Source organism: Phragmites australis, chromosome 7, assembly GCF_958298935.1.
Source record: "Phragmites australis chromosome 7, lpPhrAust1.1, whole genome shotgun sequence".
NCBI lineage: Eukaryota > Viridiplantae > Streptophyta > Magnoliopsida > Poales > Poaceae > Phragmites > Phragmites australis.
Genome location: NC_084927.1, coordinates 16,853,006 through 16,877,113, shown reverse-complemented (window position 1 = coordinate 16,877,113; position 24,108 = coordinate 16,853,006). Strand labels below are relative to the sequence as shown.

The 24,108-nt window shown below is 43.7% G+C and overlaps 1 pseudogene; it reads right to left on the bottom strand.

The window, feature by feature from the left end:
* Positions 1 to 8,488: 8,488 nt before the first annotated feature.
* On the bottom strand, positions 8,489 to 14,896 carry LOC133925423 (uncharacterized; annotated as a pseudogene).
* Between the last annotated feature and the right edge of the window lie 9,212 nt (positions 14,897 to 24,108).

Genomic DNA, 24,108 nt, shown 5'->3' with positions numbered 1-24,108 from the left:
ACGGCGGCGGGAGTTGAAGGAGACGACGGGGCCGATGGCGATTCCGAGCAAGAAAAGAGACATGAGTGGTTGTGAGGGGTGCGGAACCTAGCCGTGGTGATGAAGGGTGGCTTAAATAGGCACGAACGCAAGCGGGACGGTCGGGGCTCAGAGAAATGGCCGGCCGCACTAATGGCCATTAAGGCCGGCAGTTTCCGCCTTGATTGAGCAATTGAGAGATTTAGGAGGGGGAAACGGGTGGGGGCGTCTTTATGGGGCTTAATGGCTTGGATCCGACTGCTACGGGGGGGAGAAAGGGCGTGGGGAGGCGCAGGAAGAACGATGACTGACGGAGGGGATCGGAGTCGACGGAGGGAGGAAGAATGCGAGCCGGCTCGGTGGGGTGGCTTGGCGGCTCGACACGGATTGAGCCAAACCCACAAGGTAGAGAGAGCACAAGAGGGAGAGGCTGGCTCAGGAGCGGGGAACGGTCGGCTCGGTCGGACGGCCCTGGCCCCGAGTGAGCGGAAGGAGGCTGGGCTGAGGCCCATGCAAGGGGGGGGGGGGGAGGGAGGCAACCCAAAAACGAAAAGGAGAGAGGGAGAGAAGGGTTTTGGGCCGGATTTGAGAGGGAAAACGGTCTGGGAGGGTTTCAGGTATTTTGGGATTTTAGGATATTAGATAATAGGGTTTAAAGGAATATCAGGATAAATAATATAATGGAAAAGGCAAATATCCGGTAATGTTTTTTGAATGAAAGAAAGAGATCAATAATTAAGAGATAACGACACTTTTGGGAAAAACATTGGAAACAAGGGAGAAAGGAATTTTTCGAGGGACTTTCAAGGAAAAGAAAAGAATAGACCTTTTGGGAAATTTCAGAGAGAGGAAAAAGGATTAATCCAACCAGAAAATTCCTTAACCTGTTCTAATATTTTACAAATACATTTTTCATCACACAAAATAAATGCTTTGTAAACTCTAAAATTTTAAGAAAAGCTTTCAAATTTCAGAAAAAATATTATTTATTATTTTAAAATGCTTACAACCTAAAATCAAAATTTTAGAGTGTTACAGACATGCCAAACAATCAAAAGCGTGGACCGTTATTGAGCTGAATATTCGTTGCCGGAGGCAACGCGAAGCTAGCCCTTCTACGTGAGACCAAAACAGAGTAAGTAATAGATCTGGAATAGCCATTTATCCAGCGTGTTGGCGTCGTTGTAATGACCGGACTCTTATTTCTCTTAGTGCAATATGTGCCCCTGCACGTTCTCGAAAAAAAAAGTTTTGCACGTGTTTTCCCCCTAAACAAAATAATACCATAAAGCCCGTTTTCCGATTGGAGTGTGAGCCCGTGTTTTTCGACTGAATTCCTCCTCCGTAAAGACCAAAAAAGGAAACAAGATGAGGTCAAGTGTTGGAGTGTTAGCCCGTCTTACTGCTTTGACCTCCATTCTAAAATACTGTTGGTACCGTTGACTTCTGTACGGTTCTCCAAGCTAGTCTAGCTTTGACTATAGATTTTGTAACTAATATATATATATATAGAGAGACAGAGAGAGAGAAAGTTAGACAAGTATTAAATTATTAAGTACGCTTTGTGACAAATCTAGGGACATGATTAATTTAATGCGGGCACTCGAGAAGTTCGGGATAACATTATTAGTAAAAAGTGTTATAGAGTCTGACATGCTCACGCTTAGATAAAAGCACAGGACATCTGCTCGAATTAAACAAGGAAGCAACACTTTTTTTTTTACGAGGAACACTTTATTATTCGAACAGTCCATGTGTCAAACGAAACAAGATGAAGATACAAGAAGCGAACACTTTTGTGAAGTTTCCGGCTGCTTCAAAGTGTCGGTTAAAGACTTGGTCATCGTTTAATTTGATTTCAAACGCGCTTTAGCCGGTCAAACAAAATAATAGCATTTTTCGTTTGAACAAGATGAAGGAACAAGATCTTGTACATTCCTCCGAAGAGGACTAATTCCTCTCCAACATTCAACAATACCCGCGGGTTTCACATCAGGTTGACTAAACTAGCAATAGACTGTGTATATCACTGTCAGTTTATCAAAAACCGATATTAATAATTATATCATTGTCGATTCACCGTATCTAATAGAGATAAATAAGTAAGAAAGGTTAAAACCGGTAGTGACACTAATTTATCATTGCTTATTCTTAATAAATAACAGCAATAATATTTTTTTTAATAGTTTTTACCATAAACTAGTAGTGATATTTTATTACCATCGATGGTTTTCAATATAAACCAATAGTGATAAGTTTGTTGTATTATTAGACCCTGGCCTTGTCCCTTAAGCTGAGCTGAGCCATTTGGCCTATTTCCTTGCTCGGTTTGCTTGCTCCCGCCGACCATTTCCTTCGATTTGGTTCTTGGTGGCTTCAAAGTTGGGAGGGATTTTGTACGTACACTTGGTCTAGGTACTCCAATGATAGTAACTTGTTTTTCTATTGATTTGATAGCTAGCCCTACTTGTTAATTTGCTCTAGGCTTTGAAAGTAGTGCATATTTATGGAGGTGCAGATACATGGAGCTAGAGCTTCAATTGAACTCCAATTTAATAAATAGATTATAATTATTTTTTAATATATGGAGATTGCTTAGATCAAAATCTAACTTCAATTTAAGGTTTAGATTTGGCTCAATTTTAATTCATTTAAGTTGGATGATCTCGTATAAGTTTTTTATACGAACCAGGCAGTAAAAATATTATCATTTCTGTAGTTATTTGTACTGGTCCTTCAATTCAGTTGATTTAAACATGTATGTAATTTAAGAGCTTCGCATGGTTTGGCCCACAAGTACGTTTTTTTTTTTTATTAGCGACAGTGTGTCAGTTGAACTACTGCTGAGGATCACGTAGTCATGCATCGTCGTTTTCCCCACATCTTGCAGTGGTCAACACGAACAGACATTCTATCCTCTGACCTGCACGCGCGGCATGCACATATATACTTGTGAAACAAAAAATGGGTCTCGGGCCGCAGATATAGACTTGTGAAGCACGAATCTGCGACGCGGCAGCTGAAAATTCGTCAGGCAGAGGCCGGAACGCGAAATGGGGCCGGGCCTGTGTGTGTCACCAGTCACCTCGTATGTGACACCACGATATGCATGGAACACCTACAAACGAATGGCGTGCCGACCGGTGGGTCTGCGTGCTGCGTAAGATTATTTACTGGCCCCCCTTAGGCGCACAAATTTGCGTGCCGACCCTGCTGGAACCGGTTTTCTTTACTTTTTTTTGTTAAGGTTGTACTTCCATTAATGGTAAATGTAAGACGTTTTAGTCTTATTAACTATTCTTTAAATATAAATTATTCTAAAACTTATATATATTTTTTTTCTCTTTTGTTTCCTTCTTACATTTGTTTAATAAATACTATTACTCTCACAAATAAATGAGTTATCTTTTCTAATGCAGAATAAATAAGGGGCAACAAGGTCATTTGATTTACTTTTCTTAATCTTTGTACATAAGTCTAAAACGATCTACATTTACAATCGGAGGGAGTACGTGCTAGCGTTCTGAACATATGCATCATTCATCACCAACCAATTCATTGCCTCACGATGGCCTACGACTTTCAATTCAACAACACGAGCTTCAAACTCAAACAAACACTTTACAGAAATAGCCATATTTAGCATCTTATCACTATTGCATCATAAAAATAAACAGTGATACGATTATCACTGCCAGTTCATTAAAAAAATAGGTATCATTTCCGGTTTTAAAAATCAACTAGCAGTAAAAATAACTTATTACTGTCATTTCATACTAAAAACTGATAGTGATAGTATCACTATCGGTTTTTAACTCAAACCGGCATCGAACCTAGATCGGTCCCAAATTTACATTGAATCCGACTTTAGCTCACCAACGCATCCGCTCGACTCGGGTCTGCTGAATTTTCTAAGTCACACACACTCGGACCCTCTCTCTCCTCTCTCTCTCCACCTTATCTCTTCCCCTCCTCTCTCTCCCTCATCTGACCACTCCTCCGAGCTGCTGCTCCTCTTCGCGCTCGCCTTGGCCGTCATTGTCTTCCTCCTCCTCGAGCCCTGTTCGCATCCTTCCATGCTAAGTGGTGAATCGTGGTCACTATCTTGTCCCCACCAACCGCCATGCTGGCCGCGCTCACACGCATCAATGAGTGGCAACTAATTGTCGTCGGGGTCAAGGCGGACTTGGCGAAGGGCGGTGTGGAGGAGAGTGGGCGTGAGGGGGCTGTAAGAGGGCAGGCGGGCCACGGCGGGGGAGCGATGGAGGAGGAGGAGGGGACGGCACACTCAATATGGTCGGAGGAGGCGTATTTGGGCAGATTTGAGGTGGCGCGCTCGATGGGGCGAGGACCTTTCGTGTGATGGTGGCGGCCTTCGTGTCGTCTCATTTTCTTATGCAGGGCGGAGCAAGGCCAAGGATGCAGTGCGGTCAGAGCAGGCGCGGTGGTCTTGGGGAGCGAGGTGGGTGGCGTGGAGCAGAGCGGCATGAGGGTGGCGGTGGTGTGGTGGCTGATGGCGGCGAAGGACCAACCGCGCACGCTAGAAGACTAAGCAGATCGAACGTGATTTTGCAATGTCGTTCTGGATGCTAGCGGGCAGGCGTGACCTCGTCGGCGTGTTCTGTGGCAGTTGCCTTTTCGTGCCGTCGTGTTTCTTGTGCAAGCCGAAGCAAGGCCGAGCTAGCGCGTCGGCACGTGGTCTCATTTATTTATTTTTCTTGAAAACTACTAATACTACCGGTGGAGAACAGCCGGCAGTGATAGCAATCTGACTATCGCTATCTGTTATGTACTGCTGGTTCCAAAACAGGCAATGAAAGCTAGTTTGGAATCAGCAGTGAAGGGTTATTCCGTAGTAGTAAAATTGTAACTTTTATCCACATCATTTCAACTTTCAACAATTAAAAAAAATACGGCAGAATCCAATGCATATATGATCAAAAGAAAAAATATGCAAATCACCCTATATTTCTTCCAAAAGGATCGAATGACATCTTAACACTAGCAACCACACACGTGTTACAAACGCTAGAATCAATAATATTGTGGCGAGGGCAACAATTTTCATGAGAAAAAAGATAATTGAAAACAAAAATCTGAGGATGTATCCCTAAAACTTCTCAACTTGCGATAGCAAAAACATATCCATCTTTGTACAAGCAAAGGAAATTACACATAAAAGAAGGGAAAGGAAAGGACATGAGATCAAGCTAACCTTTAACACGTAGCATGGCGAAGCGGGCTTAGAGTTGAATGAGACCATGCGAGGCATGGGAGGTGATTGGTTGTTGCCAGGGGAAGAGAATCAAGGAATTTGATTATGTTCCGTAATTAGTAGGATTCAAGTACAAATTTGAGCCATGTGATTGAGACTCATGAATGGTAGATATCAAAAACTTACGCATAACTCTTGCATTCTATATCTAATTGTTATAGAAGATATAGATTGATTTTAGTTATTGGATATGTCGAGGGTAAATCCCTAATAGTGATTCCAGGGTATGTCAGATAGTGGGTGCGTGAACGGTGTTTCAGGAACTGAGTGTGTCTGTGTGTAGATGAAGGATGAGGGGACACCGGGGGTTATAAAGGTTCGGGTCTCTCGGAGGATAACAACCCTACGTTCTGTGTTTTGTGTTATAGTAGATCTCACTTGGTTACAACAGTGTTCTAGCAGTTTGGCAGAATTGATCTATCTTGGTTACAACAGGGTCCTTATCCCTTTATATAGCAGGGAGAAGGAGAACTTACATGCGGGCTCTACACAGATGGGCTCTACTTATTTTAATATCTAACTCAAATCATCATTACGGAGTACTAGGCATGCAATTTACTCTGACAACATTGTATATCGTGCTAGTGCGTACCGTCTTTGCATAGCCCGTAGAACCTTATCTTGCTACATTTAATGCGACGGGACGGAACGGTGCCCTTTTGCACCGTTCCCGTCTGCTTGCCTCCTCGCGTTGTCCCCGTCCACTTGCCTCTGTGTCGTTCTCGTCCACTTGCCTTCTGCGCCGTTCTCGTCCACTTGCCTCTCTGCGCCATCTCTGTCCACTTGCCCTGCCGGATGGCTTACAACATCCCATCTGTCGTGCGGCACTGCGCCGACATGTAGAGTCTCACTCCTTAGCCTTTAATGCTACGGATGGGACAACACCCCCCTGCACCGCCTACGACCTTATCCATCGGGGCCGGTGCCTAGTGAAGAGAAATGTTCGGGCGAGTGTCCAATCCAGTCTTGCGACCAGGGGGCTGGTCATGGGTTTGTGTGAAGGTGTAGCGAGATTAGTCGCTAGAGGCCTTGCACTGGTCGGGGTAGCTCATCAACTGATTAGAGTTTTTAGGAGATGTTCCCCTGGCTATTTGCACCCTTCGTGAGGCCTATTAGCCAAGGTACACCTTTACTTGATACACCGACATGATACATATGGAAAGAAATAATTGTGTACTTTGTAATGCTGATAGCGCTTATTAATGACAGATTTCTAAATTGATTGAAGGTTCCCAAACAATTATTTCCATACACGAACAGGTAGAAAGACAGGAATCAGATTAGACAGAACGTGCAAGGAGGCATCAGAGCCGTTGGATTTGATCTAGACACGTTAGATGGGGTGCTCAACACCAAACATATTTGTAGCTTTATAGTTTAGATATATAAAAACAATAGGGTGGTATCCAAGTGAAAGGATCGGAAGGATCGACGACATCCTAAGAGAGAGATGAATTAGGATACTTAAAACTATTCAACTCTAAAAACTTCACAAGATAAACATGTAGCAATTTCTATCTAAATATGCTTTAAATTTATCTAGTGTGTCTACTCTACCATTCAAAAAGGTTTGCAACCTCTAGCCAATCATAACAAACTACTCTATGAAGGTAAATATACAAAGATAGATTGCAAAAAGTAAATGTGAAAACGTAAATAAGTTAGAGAGAGCAAACTCGACACAAAAGATTATTATCCCGTGGTATCGATAGTATAAACGTCACCCTAGTCTATGATGGAGCAACCAGCTAGGCTATAGCTCCCGAACGGTACCAGCGTCTGGGAGGTGGCGACGGGCAGCCAGTGGCAACGGCGGCAAGCGGCAACAGGCAGTGGCTAGGGTTCCCGGGTGGTGATGACGTGGTGCAACCAGGGGCAAGAAAGCCACGGCTTTTAGAATAGAATAGATAGATAGATAGAATCCAGTAATGCTATAGCTACTAACAGAACTTACAAAAAAAACCTACAAACGCTGATGTGGCACACTGTGATTGAATATTGATTTTTCCTCCTCCGTGAATCAAGCGAACCCTGACGTGCAGCTGAGCTACCACGTCAGCCAGTACGTAGCATTTACGCAAGTCTTTTACGTACTTGTAGCAGTGCTCGATAGATTCGGTCGCCTTCTGTTTCATCCCACTGCTGAGCTATACATATATAGATCACCCGCTGTCACGTTGTCCCTTGTCCTATTTTGTTGTCAGGGTTCTTCTGAATTGAATATTCACTTCACATTCTCTTGTATTTTCAGTTACGGTAGTGTTAATGTCAGCTTCTTTGCCATCAGATTCTCAAAAAGGGAAACAAAAAACAGTCCAAAAAATTGTGCGCCATATCTAACTCCCAAACCGATATGGCATTCATAATGCTGTTTTTATCAGCCATTCAATAACATGTTGTCGAGCGGCTTGTGTGACCGTTGAGGAAATGGAAGTCTACAAAAAGACTAATTGTTATCAGGAGGATCACTCAAACTAGAATTTACGAAGTTGTATAATGTCTATCCATTTGATTGCTGCCAATCTTGTGAGTGGTGACAGCTCTTGTTTAGCGTTACCTAGAGCAGCAGAAACACAAAACGTTATCCTTGCGTTGCCAGAATTCAACGATTTTGGAGCTATTCTGCGTTTATAACATTATTAGATAAATTCAAAACGAAAATCTTATTTTTACAAAAAAGATAACTGCAAATCATTAAGTAAATTTAACATACTCACAGTCAAAACTGCAATTGTAACCATTGAATCAATACATCACAAAGTACTGATCGATGTGCAAACAATGAGATCTATTGTGTCCGACACTAAATCGATCGTCACTATCAATACGCTCGCTGACACCTGCTAAACAAGGTTCATCAGAGCATTCTGCGAGGCTATCGTACATTGATGTGTCCAGCGAGAAGCCAGACAGCAGTCATGAACTCGCCTCCGCTGCTCAGGCAGCTCAGCTTCCTGGCATGGGATTCCTCGCCGCAGTAGTGGCCTGCGTAGCACAGCATCTGGACCCACTCCCCAGAGATCACTTGCAGCATCTCGTTCCACTTGTTGCCAAGCAGCATCCCAGCGAGTCGAGTTCCATCAATATAAGCTCGCCCATCCGCATCACCTCCATCATCGGTGCCGGAAAGATAGCTTGAATCAGCAGGGAGCTGCCACTTGGCTATTTTCTTGGCTTTCATCGTTTCAGAGGGGTTCATCCTGTCTTCCTGCGTGGAGCGCACACGCCACCGCTCAGAAGATACATGTAGTTCTCCTTGTACCGGCTGTGGCGAACGACTCCGGGCAGCAGGTAGTGGTGTACCACCAGAAGGAACAGCATGTGGTTGGAGAGCACCCTGATCGCGTTCCCAACCGCGTGGTCGGCTTCATTCTCGTGGCAGCAGCGGGAGAGGTAAAGATCGGTGGCAATATGCCACACAAGGATGCTATGGTCCAGCTCGATGTTGTCGACGCTCCAAACGAGATCCTTGTATATCCCCCTCTCCTCAAGTATCCGCCTGCCCCGTGCATTCTTCATGTCCTCTCGGCGCCTCTTTCGTATCTCTTCCAACACCATGGCCTTGATGTCTTCTGAGATGTGGACGGTGCTTGCGAAATGCAGTTTGTTCCACCGGTTCTCGAGACCTATTGTGATGGCGATTTTACCTCTGAGGTCGTTCACATCATGACTGCAGACGTCCAACAGGTTGAACTGCACAAGAGAGTCCAGGCAAGTCCTCCTCCTTGCTGCATGGAGAAGCCAGCGAAGGCGCATGGCTGCACTCTGGAGCCGATGCCATCCCCGGGCATGGAAGGACGCGCATGCCCAGGACGACCCTGCAGCCCTGAATGATGTTGCGATCTCTAAGACCAGGGCTCCAACCAACAAAACATAGGTGATGAACTGAAACAGCAAGAATGCTGCGACAGCAGAGAGCGGTGAGATGATCCGGATGCAGCAACCATATCAGGTATGAATCACTGCCGCCTTCGTGTATAATATGTCATACATGAGGGAGAGCTCGATCTCAACCAACTCATAAATGTACATGTCACCGTTGAACTGTATGCCTTGTGCAATAGCTTTATATTCAAGCACCTTCATCTCTAGTCCATCAATAAATAGGCTCTTGCACACATTGAGCAAATAGTGAGCTCCCAATAGGACCTCCTCCGTGTCCAACCTTTTCCCTCCCTCCCTTCCATGGTAAGGGCTGCGATGACCACTTCGGCCAACTGCATGCGACTTATCGAGAGAGCTTGCAATGCTATCTATGCTGGCGCACCTGAGTGCCCATGTCCTCTCCCCGTATTTGAGGAAACCAGATATGAACATCAATATAGCGGCTACATGCAGCATGACAGGATTCCTAGCAATAGTAATAAACTGGTAGAGGACATAGGCAGCCCCGGTTACCTGCCCCACCAGAATTAGTGTTAGTGTTAGAGAGCAAAAATGAAGCAAGAAACAGAGAAGTTTTTCACAGGCAGAGGAGCTCACGAGCAGAGCAGAGGACAAGCTAGCTAATCGGCTTACAACTTCCTTTGTTATACGACAATCATCATCACATGCATGAGGTACTTCGTATTTATAGGACTCCTAACCAATCTATTTATGGAGCTAGAGTGCTCCAGAACTCTCCCATCCTTTCTTGTCTACTGCTATCACTAGAACATGCATGAGCTCAGTAAAAAACTACTAGCTAGAACGTACAAGAGCAGGACTAGCTTTTTAACTTTTGAGACAAGGCTACATGTACTAGTTAACTCTAGAACTACTTCCTGGCTAAGGAAATGAATTACATGCTCCAACAAACTCCCCCTTAATTCATTTCCTTGTGACACCGATCATCTCCCTATTATGTATGAATTTCTCTCTTGGGAATGCCTTCGTAAATATGTCTGCCAATTGTTGATTTGTTGGGCAAAATTCCATTTTAATTTCACGGTGCTCCACTGCTTCTTTGATGTAATGATACTTGATCGCAATATGCTTGGTCCTTTCATGATTGACTGGATTCTCACTTATTGCAATAGCAGATTTGCTATCACAATAAATTGTAGTTGGCTCATCTTGCTTCTCGCCTATGTCTTCAATTATTCTTCTCAGCCATACTGCTTGTGAAACGGCTCGTGATGCTGCTACATATTCTGCTTCTGCTGAAGATAGAGCAACAATATTTTGTTTCTTTGTAGACCAAGAGCACATACCTGATCCAAGCGAGAAAGCATAGCCTGATGTGCTTTTCATATCATCAAGACATCTAGCCCAATCGCTATCTGTGAAGCCAATCAATCTTGAGTCTTGAACTGGCTTATAATAAATCCCAAAATCTGTAGTCCCTTTAATATAACGTAGAACTCTTTTTGCAGCGGAATAATTTAGTTGACTTGGACTACTCATGTATCTTGATAACAAACTGACTGCAAACATAATATCTGGTCGTGTAGCGGTCAAATATAACAAGCTTCCAACCAGACTTCTATAAATTGTTGGATCAGCCTTATTTGGTCCGTCACATATCTTTTGTTTCTCATTAGGCATTAAGGGGGTTGTAACTGATTTGCAATCATACATTTTAAATTTCTTCAGTATACTTTCTGCATATTTCTTTTGAGATATGAAAATACCTTTATCACTTTGATATACCTCCATGCCAAGAAAATAATGTAGCAAGCCAAGATCACTCATCTCATATGTCTCCATCATATCCTTTTTGAAGTCTTGCATCATTTTTTCACTATTGCTTGTATATATTAAGTCATCAACATATAAAGAGACTATTAGAATATCCGTACCTTTTTTCTTGATGTATAGAGTTGGCTCGCTCTTGCTCTTCTCGAATCCATTCTTTATGAAGTATTTATCAATTTGACTGTACCACGCTTTTGGCGCCTGCTTGAGACCATATAATGCCTTCTTAAGCTTGAAGACCTTATTGTCTCCCCCTTCAACTGAAAAACCTTCAGGCTGCTCAACATATATTTCTTCTTCAAGATAGCCATTAAGAAATGCTGATTTAACATCAAGTTGAAATAACCTCCATTTCTTTTGAGCTGCTAGAGCAATTATTGTGCGAATTGTCTCAAGTCTGGCAACTGGAGCATAAGTCTCATAATAGTCAATACCTGGCTTTTGTTTGAAACATTTAGCAACAAGCCTTGCTTTATATTTTTGAACTGAGCCATCTGGATTTAGTTTGGTCTTAAAGACCCATTTAACTCCAATTACTTCACGGTCCTTGGGACGATCAACCAATTCCCAAGTATTATTTTTCTCATTCATGTGAATTTCATCTTCCATGGCTTTTACCCAATTGTTAAGTTTCATAGCTTCTTCAAAACATTGTGGTTCAACAACAGAGAAATTGCATGACTCATAAATCTCAGCTAAAGATTTTAGCCTTACCGGGGTTGAAGGTATCTGCTCACTAGCACTCGGGCTAGAACTAGGACTTAAGTATGATCCATCTTGACTTGGGACATCACTTTGCTCCTGGTGTTCATCCTGAACATGTGGTTGGCCTACTGTGATGGTACTTGTAGGCATTAAATGGTCCTTTTGCACCTTGGCACTATCCCAGTCCCAGGAAGCCTTCTCATCAAAAATAACATCTCTACTGATAATAATTTTCTTTTTCTCCAAATTATAAAGTCGATAGCCTTTAGTACCATCAGCATAGCCGACAAATATGCATCTCTCACTCTTAGTATCAAATTTTAATCTCTTTTGAACTGGCACTTGGGCATAACAAATACAACCAAATATCTTCATATGGCTGATGACAGGCTTTTGTCCATACCAAGCTTCAAAAGGGGTACAATTTGGAATAGCCTTGGTTGGACTTCTATTTAAAATATAAACTGCAATATTAATAGCTTCAGCCCAAAAAAATTTAGGCATACCTTTTTCCTGGAGCATAGAGTTAGCCATATCATCAATCGTTCTATTCTTCCTCTCAGCAACTCCATTTTGCTGAGCACTATAGGCTACTGTTAATTGCCTTTGAATTCCAACATTTGCACAGTAGCTTTCAAATTCATGGGAAATATATTCTCCACCTCGATCACTACGAAGCACCTTAATTTTCTTATTGCTTTGATTTTCCACCATAGCTTTATATTTCTTAAAGACATCAAGTGCTTCAGATCTCTCTTTTAGAAAATATACCCAAATCATTCTTGTATAATCATCAATAAAAGTGATGAAATACCAGTGATTTCCTTCAGACATTGTTGGTAGCTTAACAACTATATCACTGTGCACCAACTCCAAAGGTGCACTTGCTCTCCATGCTCCACTACGTAGAAAAGATGATCGGATTTGTTTTCCAAAAATACAGCCTTCACAAGTGTCAGACTTCAAATTAATAAAGGGTAAACCATGGACCATACCTTTTGTTCTGAGCAACTTCAAGGCTCTGAAATTGAGATGGCCAAATCTCTTATGCCATAAATCTGAGTTGTAACTGACCTCACTTTTGTAAGCCAACTGAGTTGGATAATTTATTTTTAACAAAAAGTTCCTATTTTTCTCCATATTCACTTTGGCAACAAGATGATTTCCATTTTTACGATCCAAAATCTTGCAAGAAAAATCTTCAAAATAAACTGCGTACTCATGTTCTAGCAGTTGTCCAACACTTAGCAAATTCTGCTTTAGATCAGGTACAAGCAGTAGTACGTCTTTAATAAATTTTGGACCATCTTCAGTTTGAATAGCAACCGTGCCCTTACCTTCTCCTTGTGCTATAGAACCATTTCCCATGCGAATCTTTGCTTGATGAGATGAATCAACATCCCGAAATATTTTTGGGTCAGCAGCCATGTGGTTACTGCAACCACTGTCAATGACCCAAACCTCATCATTTTCTCCATATGCAGTATGACAAGAATAAACCAACTCTTCTGATTTATCATTTTTTCAGAAAAAAATGCATGATTGTCATCTCTAGTTCTACAAAATTTAGCAATATGACCTTTCCTCTTGCATTTGTTGCATGTATTCTTCTTCCAACATCTATATGTAGTATGATTTGATTTTTCACAAATTTCACACCACATATTTGAATTGGACGTACCTTTTTCTCTTTTTTCTTGGGCCAACCCCTCTTGCATGTCTTGCCTTGGATTTTACTTCTTCTGAAAATTCCCATGAAACTTTGGATTTTTTGGCCTGAAGCTCAGTTTTGATTGAAATGCGCTCTCCATGGAGTTTTCTTGACGTTGCAGCTTCCTTTCTTCATGAGACTCTAATGAGCTCATTAGTTGCTGAACAGTGAGGGTCGACAAATCTTTCGATTCCTCAATGGCAGCAACAATGTACTCATATTTTTCAGGCAGACTAATCAGAATTTTCTCAACTATCTTTTGATCATTGATATCCTCGCCATAAGTACGCATCTGGTTTACCACCTCAATAACTCTTGAGAAGTAGTCTTTTACCTTCTCAGTCTCCTTCATTTGTAGATTCTGAAATTGTCTTCGCAAGGTTTATAGCTTCACAGCAAGTACCTTTGCTGATCCTTGAAACTCCTCCTTTAACTTGTCCCATGCCTCCTTTGACGTCTTGACACTGATAATTTGCTAAAATAAACTTTCCGTGACACCTTGTTGAATTAGAAACAAGGCTTTGGCATCTGTCATTTGGTCCTTCGCCAGAGCTTTCTTTTGCTCTGTCGAAAGAACATCTTCATCGCCATATGTCCTGTAGCCCTCCTCCACAATATTCCATAATCCCTACGATAGTAGCAATGTACGCATCTTGATACTCCAAATATCATAATTATCACCTGCAAACACAGGCACCATTGTTTACGCCATTTCGACGCCCGAACTTGAAGCCATTGCCGTGGCCCCGACGAACAACTTTGATGCGCCGTGCTACTTCGCTACACCTGACTCGAACCTGAGCTCTTGATACCAGATGTTAGTGTTAGAGAGCAAAAATGAAGCAAGAAACAGAGAAGTTTTTCACGGACAGAGGAGCTCACGAGCAGAGCAGAGGACAAGCTAGCTAACCGGCTTACAACTTCCTTTGTTATACGACAATCATCATCACATGCATGAGGTACTTCGTATTTATAGGACTCCTAACCAATCTATTTATGGAGCTAGAGTGCTCCAGAACTCTCCCATCCTTTCTTGTCTACTGCTATCACTAGAACATGCATGAGCTCAGTAAAAAAACTACTAGCTAGAACGTACAAGAGCAGGACTAGCTTTTTGACTTTTGAGATAAGGCTACATGTACTTAGTTAACTCTAGAACTACATCCTGGCTAAGGAAATGAATTACATGCTCCAACAATTAGCAGGTGGCGCAGCCAGAGTTGGTTGTCCTCGAAGGCATAGGCAGTTATGGTGTCTGGGCCACCGAGGTGAAGCAGTAGGAAAGGAACCCAGAATGCCACGATCTGCTGGTCGCGTGATCTGCTGCTGATGGACATGTGGCCAAGGGCATAGATCGCGATGAAGTCAGCCATTTGGTACGCCAGCCAGAGGAGGGTTTTCAACAATGCGGAGCCTTCACGCCGACGGATCCCCGCAAACAAGAGGATAACTTGCAGGGTGAAGCTCAGGACCACCAGAATTTGGATGTCCCATTGTTCCCAAAAGTGCATTAGCCCGCAGCCATTGCTCCACTGAATTTGGATATAATATGTAAATTGACTGTTCTCTGAGTGCAAATTAAATACGTGGAAAGTAATTAAATCGTTTTACTGTGCAACCTCAACATTTGCCTTTGTTATCATATGGAGGGTGGACGGTTCCTCCTTAACTCACAAAAAGAAACGGAAAAGAAAAGCTAAATCTGGTACAAGTAACATCAAAAGGACGAGGGGGAAATTTTTGTAAAATCAGGTACGTGCCACTAGAAATGTGGCAAAAAAAATGTAAATGAAAATGCAAATAAACCCCTATGGTGAATTATCCATCAGTTTGTGGACCTAATTATAACGGTTTAGATTGAAAGAGGAGTCCATGACAAGTACAATATAAAATAACTAAAATCTAGAATAAAATAAAAGTAAATTTGCAATTGGATTTGTAAAATAATTTAATTCCATGCCACAAATATATTGAAATATTGAATTAATAGAAAATTTGATGTTACCTAATAGGATAAAAAGACACCATTCTAATTACAACTTGGTAATTATCAATTCCAAATTTCTGTTGTATTAATACTCATTACCATGTACGACTTGTAACTATAAGTTCGGGATTGGGAATTATTAATTCTGGAACAATAAATCTAGATCTTGTAATCTTCAATATATACAATAAGTTGATTTTTACACAAATATATGCATAAATTGAAAATTAATTATTCTAAAGTGTTAGGGTGGACTTTTAATTTTCTTAAGAAAATTAATAATAAAAAATCATATTATGGCAGATCAGGATCTATATAATTTCCAACGAAACATGAATAAGTATTGCATCAACCAGTCAATAATCGAGTATCTTGGTTAACTAATTAGTTTCTCATAACTCATAGTGCCACCCTTCGTAACCACACTTGCATTCATGCTAAGTAGATTTTAAGCCAATAAAACATGTAATATATGCATTCATTCTTCATATATATGATTAAGTTTTGTATTTATCGTTATGGAGATGACTATAACATCAACCACTACCGGAAACGATGTGTATGCCGAGTGCCTACGTGTATGCCGAGTGCATTATATCGGGCACTCGGCAAACAACCACCTACGCCGAGTGCCCGACTAAAGCACTCGGCAAACAACTTTGCACTCGGTAAATACCTCAACAAACACTCGGCAAACAATAGCACTCGGCAAAATAGAGAAAAAACACTCGGCGAATTCGGGCACTCGGCAGACAACGCGCCACGTGTCCCTCCGTTCGGCGGCTGACGGCTAGTCGCCCTTTTGCCGAGTGTCGTCTAACGGACACTCGGCAAACATTGAGTGCCCGATATGAAGCACTTGGCAAACTATTTTTTTTTCTTTATTTTCTTTTTGGTTTCCTTTTGTTCTCTTTTCTTTCTCGTAATAACAACCAACCAAAGGCCGCCACACATCGATTCCGGTAGTACTACGGTATGGTTTAAGGATGATATTGTTATGAACTTGGAGTTAGAATTCAGTCGTGCTTCAAGATTGAGATACAGCAGATGTGGACTCCTGGGAGCGGCCCTTGGAATCAGTTGTGCTCTGAAAGAGAATGACAATTCTTCTTCCTTGCCTTAAAAAAGGAATTTCTCTGCTATATACTATCATTCCAGCTGTCATCCAGATAAAGAAGGAATTTTCAATGCTTGCCAAGTGGAAGAAGCAAAAGCAGATCAGCTTGACACACCAAGCTGCCCTTCTGATCTATGAGTTTTGCTTGGTTCATCGTTAAGTGCATCAGAGGAGGTAGCTGGTAGCATAGTGAGAAGTGGTGGAACAAAAAAGCGACTTCATTTGGCGATTCTTGGATGGATAACATGTTTGCTATGTTCCATCGAAATCTAGCTTTATGGACAACTCTTTTTCATAAGAAATTATTTGATGGATATATGTCAAATTTGATCTGCAAGTACATAAAATAACGAACAAAAATGGGTAGAAAAATATGAGACTTGCCATAGTGTTATGATATGATACGTAGAGATTGAGATAAAAAAAAATTGAGAAGGTTTCGCAAAAGTTGTCACGTACGATGCTTAGAAACCGAAACATCTCCGAGGAAGAATCGTGGTTTCGAGAGAGAATGAATCATCGTTTGATCTTGAAACTTTTTATGCACTCAACATACAACATAGCATATTCGATGTTAAAATTTGGCATTTTTCTGGGTTCGTTTGCTATTTTTAATTCATTAAGTGCATTTCTAGGCTTTTAATGGATATAAGTCAAATTTGATCTGCAAGTACATGAAATAATGAACAAAAATGGGTAGAAAAATTATATTCATGTTTTTGAGTCTATTTGTAGGCCTTACCCAAGAAATGAAAAGAAATTTGAAACATATGGGCGGCAACACTCGACCAGCAACATGTAGCTTATTGGTTTTTTAATTTAAAAAAAGCAAACGAAGTCAGAAAAACATGAGACTTGCCATAGTGTCATGATATGATACGTAGAGGCTGAGATAAAAAAATTGAGAAGGTTTCGCAAAAGTTTTCACGTACGATGCTTAGAAATCGAAGCATCTCTGAGGAAGAATCGTGGTTTCGAGAGGGAACGGATTAGGTTTGAACCTGAAGTGATGTTTGAATCGTCGTTTGACCTTGAAACTTTTTCTACACTCAACATACAACATAGCATATTCGATGTTAAAATTTGGTATTTTTCTGGGTCCGTTTGCTATTTCTAATTCATTAAGTGAAAATGTAATAAAAAAAAATTACAGGTGTTTGCCGAGTGTCTTTGTTTTCCACTCGGCAACTGGTTTGCCGAGTGTTCTAGATTTGACACTCGGCAAAGCTCTCACACTCGGCAATGTAGCGAATATAGGGTTCCCCACCCCTCGTGCGGGGACAGATCGAAAACTGTCCCGCGCGCGACTCCCCTCCTACCGCCGCCACCTCGGCCCGCCCCCGCCCCCCGTCCATCGCCGCCTCGGCCCGCTGCCGCCTCGGCCCGCGCCCCCCCCCCCCCCCGCCGCCCCCCACTCCGCCGCCAGCGCCCCCGCGCCCATCCGCCGCCAGCGCCGCCTCGGCCCGCCGCCGCCCCTCCGCTGCCGCGCCCCTTCGCCGCCTCGGCCCGCCGCCCCCCCTCCGCCGCCGCGCCCCTCCGCCGCTAGCGCCCCCGGCCCATCCGCCGCCAGCGCCGCCTCGGCCCGTCGCCGCCAGTAGCGCCCCCGCCCCCCCTCCGCCGCCGCCTCGGCCCTCCGCTGCCGCTGCCGCGCGCTGCCCGACGCCGCCTCTCCCGCGCCGCCCCCCTCCGACACCCGGGTATAAGGTACCGCCACACGTCATGCGCCGTTGAAACCATGTTCTCCTCCCTCCTCCGGCCAACCCCTCCTCCGGAGAGTATTGCTATGAGGACTTCATATGTGACTCATGTAATTGTGAGCATATGGGGTCCTCGTGGCAATACTATCCGGGGAATGGGTTGTGAAAGTTGATTCATATTTCAGTCTGGGTTGTCCTCTAATTAGTCTTTAGATGGTTGTATCATCCTTATTTGTCATGCCTGTGTTGTTGTGTTGGTATGTCTGTGTTGTTATGCCAGTTTTGCTATTTATTACAAAGGAGGTGCCGTCGAAATTTTGAATTTTGGCTAATTTAGGCTTTAGGATGTGCATGTCGTGTAACCTATGCGTCTCCCGTTTGAAAGAGTTATGGTTACAAATATGCAAGTCTTTGCATATCTATAACCGTAACTGTTTCGAATTGTCCACATTTTTTGGACAGCCCGAGGATGTGTAGATTGGGTTCGTTTCAATGCTCTACTCTGATCCGAGACAGAGTTTCGGTAGCGTCTCCCCGTTGTTCTCTGGATACACATTCTCTTGGCTTTGTTGCCGAAATGTGTATTTGGAGAACAGCGGGGAGGTGCTGCCGAAATTCTGTCTCGGATCGGAGTAGAGCATGGAAACGGCCCAATCTACACATCGTCGGGTGGGATTAGGACCTATCTTTACCTATTAGATAGTTTGATGCATGCCGATTCCCTCTTATGGTAAAACACAAATATTTGATTTTTATATTACTTGCTGAAAAAAAAAATATTATATGTGTATGTTTCCCAATATGTTAGAGGATGGATGATCGTGAGTGGATGTACACTGGCCGCTCTAGTTAAGGTTTTTTGACCGATGAATGGATCCAGAAGACTGATGCGTTCTTGAAATTAGCATTTGCTAGGCCTAAGGGACCTCGTGGAACTTGGTGCCCCTGCAGTATTTGTGCAAACGCGCATCAACAAACAAAGGAGGTCATGGGTCAACACCTTTGTAAGAATGGGTTTATGCCACACTATACCCGGTGGACCTACCATGGTGAGTCCGAACGTGCCAGAGAGGAGGTGGTGCGTCAACGCACCAACGACTATGATGTCGGGGTCGGAGACATGCTAGATGACTTCCATGACGCACATTTTAATGAAGCACGTATGGAGGAAGTGCCGGAGTCAACCGCAAAGGCCTTTTATGATATGTTGTCTACGGCGCAGCAACCCCTTCACGGGCATTCCAAGGTTTCTCAACGGGATGCCATCGGACACCTAATGGCTATCAAGTCCCAGTTTAGCTGCAGCCGAGAATCCTTCGATGCAATGCTGACAGTTGTTGGTAGCCTTCTCCTGGAAGGTCACATTCTGCCAAAGAGCATGTACGAGTCGAAGAAAGTCCTCCGTGCACTTAAGATGCCATATGAGTAGATACATGCTTGTCCAAAGGGATGCATCTTATTTAGGAAAGAACACGCGGACGCAAAGTACTGTGTGAAGTGCAATTCCTCTAGGTATCTTGAGGTAGACTCTGGTGATGGTCAGAAGAGGCAGCTCGCAATCCCCGTGAAGATCCTTCGGTATCTTCCATTCGTACCGAGAATCCAACGGCTGTATATGACTGTGGAATCTGCGAAACAGATGACATGGCACAAAGATGGGCGTCGATACAATCCTGGCAAGCTGGTACATCCATCGGATGGTGAAGCATCGAAGAGGTTCGATCTGATTCATCGTGAAAAAGCTCTAGAGGCTTGTAATGTACGAATTGCGCTCGCAACTGATGGGTTCAATCCATATGGTATGACTTGTGCCTCATACAGCTGTTGGCCCATGTTTGTTATTCCCCTCAATCTCCCCCCCCCCGGCGTCATCTTTCAACGACATAACATATTCCTGTCGTTGATAATTCCGGGCCTGAATACCCGGGGAAGAATATGAGTGTGTACATGGAGCCGCTGATGGATGATTTGGTCCGTGCTTGGGAGGATGGGGTCTGGACATACGACCGAGCTACAAAGACAAACTTCAAAATGCATGTTTGGTACCAGTACTCCTTGCATGACCTACCGACGTATGGGATATTCTATGGCTGGTGTGTGCATGGGAAGTTCCCATGCCCAGTATGCAGGGCGGCTCTGATGTTCATTTGGTTGACAAAGGGTGGCAAATATTCTTCCTTCGACAAGCATCGACAATTCCTTCCTCTTGACCATCCATTCAGACAAGACGTGCAGAACTTTACGAAAGATGTAGTTGCCGAAGGCTCAGCACCACCTAAGATGACCGGTGCCGCGGTTCGTGCTCAGTTAGACGCTCTCGAGGCCAATGCCCAAGGAGATGGATTTCTGGGATATGGTGAGCAACACGCCTGGACTCACAAACCATGCTTGTGGAATCTCCCCTACTTCGATGATCTCCTTCCACATAACATTGATGTAATGCACACTGAAAAGAATGTCACTGAGGCCATTTTTGGCACAATCATGGACATTCCTGAGAAGACGAAGGATAACGTTAAGGCTAGAGTCGATCAAACGAGATTATGCAATAGACCACAGCTAGACATGGCTCCTCCCAGAGGCGGGAAATTGTGGACGAAGCCAAAGGCCAATTTCGTTCTTACAAGGGCCCAAAGGAAGGAAGTACTTGAGTGGTTCCAAACCTTGATGTTCCCTGATGGGTATGCAGCGAATCTGAAGAGGGGAGTGAATTTAGCTACTTTGCGAATCAACGGGCTCAAGAGTCATGACTATCACATATGGCTTGAGCCGCTACTGCCGGTGATGATTCGAGGCTATGTCCCTGAGGATGTTTGGCTAGTGCTTGCGGAGTTGAGCAATTTCTTTCGCCAGCTTTGTGCTAAAGAGTTATCTCATATCGTGGTAGCAGACATGGAAAGACTGGCGCCTGTGTTGCTCTGCAAGTTGGAGAGATCTTTCCACCCGGCTTCTTTAATCTGATGCAACATATGATTTTGCACCTCCCGTATGAGGCACGAATGGGGGGGGGGGGCGTGCAGGGCCGTTGGTGCTACTCAATTGAGAGATTCCAAAAGATTCTTCGAAATAAATGTAAAAATAAATGCAAAATTGAAGCATCCATAGCCGAGGCATACATCTTGGAGGAGGTGTCAAACTTCACAACAAAATACTATGCTGACAATCTTCCCAGTGTGCATAATCCACCCCCTCGTTACAATGCTGGAAACCCCGAAGATGAATCAAAGCTTAGCATCTTTAGAGGGCAACTTGGCAGTGCAAGTGGTGCGACTAACAAGACCTTGCAACATGAAGAGTGGCGCACTATTATGTTGTATGTCTTGACCAACCTATCCGAAGTGGAGCCGTACATGCAGTAAGTGCTCAATACATTATTTCTCAACTAGTCACAAGTTTGTGTCCAACTCCGCTTCTTCTCATTGCTATAGGGAATTCAATGAGCAATTCTGGCATGAATCAAGGGAACCTACCCTCGAGGAAGCTTCGGCCCTTCTTAGAGATGGTGTGGGAAATGACATGCCCGATTTCATTTCTTGGTTCAAACAGAAAGTACTTTCTAACTTGGCTATTACACCAACTTGATTTCATTTCTAACTTGATTTCATTTCTTACATGCGACTAATACACCAAGCTATCCCGCTTAAACTTGTAGGGAATAATCGACGAGTCTATGAGTGCCGACTTGAGACAAGTTGCTGATGGTTGTGCCTATAGAGTCAGGTCATTTAAGGCTTACGACGTGAATGGATATCGCTTCCACACAGCAAGCCACGAGCAGAGTCGCCCCAATCATAGAACAACAAATACCGGAGTTTTTACTCCAGGCTTAGATGGGGCTGAGTACTACGGAAGAATTGAAGAAATATACGAACTAAATTTTGATGGGAGCAAACCTCTGAATCCCGTCATATTCAAATGCCATTGGTTTGATCCAGAAGTAGTGAGACGGACCCCTAATCTTGGGCTAGTCGAAATTCGATAATCAACCGTCTTACCAGGAGACGATGTCTATATTGTGGCTTAACAGGCCACGCAAGTTTATTATCTCTCGTACCCGTGCAAAACCGTTGAGCGTCTTAAGGGTTGGGATGTTGTGTACAAGGTACCGCCACACGTTAAGTTACCAGTCCCAAACAATGAAGATTACAACATAGACCCCAACACATATGATGGAGAATTCTTTCAAGAAGATGGGCTCGCAGGGAATTTTGAGATCGACTTGACGGAAGCTCAGGGCATGGAAGTAGACAATGAAACTGGTGCTGACGAGGACGAAGAAGACGAGGTTGAGAATACGAGGGACTTGGAATTACTTGAGCGGTTACATTTAGACAATGACAGTGATGACGCCATTCCTCCTCCCGAGCATCAGGATGATTATTTCAACACGCGTGATAGTGATGATGAGACTTATGATCCAGCTGATCCCGATGATGATGATTATTTCTAATAACTGTATGTTTATTTGTAATAACTGTATGATTTATTCTTTCTCATAGCATTTTTTTAGTATGCTTCATTTATTTACATCAAGTTGTAACATCCGTACTAATTGGTTTACTCGTTCTCATAGCATGGTGGGCGGTATGAGGAAGTTAACGTCGCTATACAAAAAGGCGACGGGGAAAGCCACGGATGCAGGTGACGGGTCCGGAAAGAGACCCCGGGGAAGACCTCCAGGAAGGCCGAGAGGCGGAGGCAGGGGTGGAGGAGGTGCTTCTATACCTGCTGTTGAGGAGGAGACTGAGTCGCCTCTAGGTGCGGCTGAGTCTGAGTCTGACTCGCCTATACCTACGGCTACGACTCAGTCTGGGGATGAGGAGGAGCAGGTAGAGGAGGAGCAGGTTGACCAGGGGGGTAGCTCTAGCTCTACTTCTTCTCGTGTGTGGATGCGTGGTCCTTCTAGCCTCCCGAGGCGATCGGTGCCAATGGCTAGACATCCGCTCATTCGACCAGATGGAGAGAAGTAAATGGCTCTCTCTACTCTCACTATTTTTTTGCCTTTGTATCTTCAATATTTCAACACATACTAATAAATTGCCTTTACACTTGTGCAGGAATTGGCTGAGAGTTGGAGAGGGTGACCACTCACGCCATGTAAACGGCATCCTTGGACTTTTGATCAAGGAGAAGTTCCCTGGCATGGTTACTTTGGGCGGAGTAACAGAGCCGGCATACACATGGGCCCACTATGCAGCCGCGCCGGACGCCCGTGACCGGGAGGGAAGGGTGTTTCCCAATAGAGCCAAGCGGGTGAAGGCCGAGCTGTGGGTAAGTTTCATTCGCACTACATTAGTCAATACTAATCGCATGGAAATTATTTAACTAATGACTGGATCTGTCGCGTCTATATGCAGGATTTTTTTAGATGCGAGCCGGGCTTGGAGGCTAGGGCAGCTGCTGTCATCGACAAAGCTGCCAAGAAGCTTGTTAAGGATATGCACTATGAGGCACGCGTCCAGGCCGTGATCAAATTTCACGCGGAACACCTTGGAGCGAAGGTGACAAAAAAAGACGCTAGGACCATATGTCTGACCCGGGAGCATTACCTGCAGGTAAAGTACATTAAAGCTTATTGTTCCTTAGATTACAAACACTTAATTTCTTCTTCTTATATATCATGTACTTGATTATTTAGGTTCCTCCGGGGTGGTGCGCCGGAGACCTTCCGTGCTGGATGATGATCGTGGACAAGTGGTGCGCTCCCGAGTGGGAGGAGAGTCACAATGCTTGCCGAGAAAGGCGATTGTTGATGCCTGGCGTGCCACACAATCAAGGCAACCTCAGCCTGACTGGTTTTGCGGCTAGATGGGTATGCAATAGCATATGTTGTTCCCAAGCTCAGTTCTCCTTAATTTCTGTGCGGGCATCCCCTTTATGAATGTTATTGCTTTTCTGTTGCAGTCAGCAAAAAATGATGGT